Consider the following 1,638-nt stretch of genomic DNA (forward strand, 5'->3'; position numbering starts at 1 on the left):
CCAAAAAATTAAGATACCTAGGAATAAACTTAACTAAAGAGGTAAAAGACCTCTACTCAGAAACTACAGAATGTTGAAAAAAGAGATAGAGGAAGACATAAACAGATGGAAGAACATACCATGTTCATGGATTGGTAGAATCAACATCATTAAAATGTCCATACTACCCAAAGCAATCTATAAATTCAATGCACTCCCCATTAAAATACCAACGACATATTTCACAGACCTAGAACAAACTCTCCAAAAATTCATCTGGAATAAAAAAAGACCCATACTAGTTGCAGCAATCCTGAGAAAGAAGAACAAAGTAGGTGGGATCTCAATACCAGATATCAAGCTGTATTACAAAGCCACTGTTCTCAAAACTGCCTGGTACTGGCACAAGAACAGACATATAGATCAATGGAATAGAATAGAGAACCCAGAAATTGACCCGAACCAATATGCTCAATTAATATTTGACAAAGGAGGCAAGAACATGCAATGGAATCAAGACAGTCTCTTCAATAAATGGTGCTGGGAAAATTGGACAGATAGATACAAAAAAATGAAACTAGACCACCAACTTACACCAGACACAAAAATAAACTCAAAATGGATAAAGGACTTAAATGTAAGACGAGAAACCATAAAAATACTAGAGGAATACAAAGGCAACAAAATCTCAGACATATGCCGAAGGAATTTCTTCACCGATACATCTCCTAGGACATTGGAAACTAAAGAGAAAATAAGCAAATGGGACTTCATCAAAATAAAAAGCTTCTGCACAGCAAAAGAAACCATCAAGAAAACAACAAGAAAGCCCACTGCATGGGAGAACATATTTGCTAATGTTTTCACCGATAAGGGTTTAATCTCCATCATTTATAGGGAACTCATACAACTTAACAAAAGGAAGATAAACAATCCAATCAAAAAATGGGCAAAGGACCTAAATAGACACCTTTCAAAACAGGACATTCAGAAAGCCAAGAGACATATGAAAACATGCTCAAAGTCACTAATCATCTGAGAGATGCAAATCAAAACAACAATGAGGTATCATCTCACACTTGTCAGAATGCCTATCATCAACAAATCAACAAACGACAAGTGCTGGAGAAGATGTGGAGAAAAAGGAACACTCGTGCACTACTGGTGGGAATGCAGACTGGTGCAGCCACTATGGAAGACAGTATGGAGTTTCCTCAAAACGTGAAAAATGGAACTCTTATTTGACCCAGTGATCACACTTCTAGGAATATATCCCAAGAAACCAGAAACACCAATCAGAAAGGATATATGCATCCCTATGTTCATAGCAGCACAATTTATCACTGCAAAGATCTGGAAACAGCCTAAGTGTCCATCAGCAGATGAATGGATTAGAAAACTGTGGTACATCTACACAATGGAATACTATGCTGCTGTAAAAAAGAAGGAATTCTTACCATTTGCAACAGCATGGATGGAACTGGAGAGCATTATGCTAAGTGAAATAAGCCAGTCAATGAAAGAAAAATACCACATGATCTCACTCATTTATGGATAATAAAGACCATTATAAACTGATGAACAAAAATAGATACAGAGGAGAGCAGCATCTAACAGACTGTCAAACTACAGCGGGAAGGCTGGGGAGGGTTGGAGGGT

This window comes from Myotis lucifugus, unplaced genomic scaffold (assembly GCF_000147115.1).
Source record: "Myotis lucifugus unplaced genomic scaffold, Myoluc2.0 scaffold_141, whole genome shotgun sequence".
NCBI lineage: Eukaryota > Metazoa > Chordata > Mammalia > Chiroptera > Vespertilionidae > Myotis > Myotis lucifugus.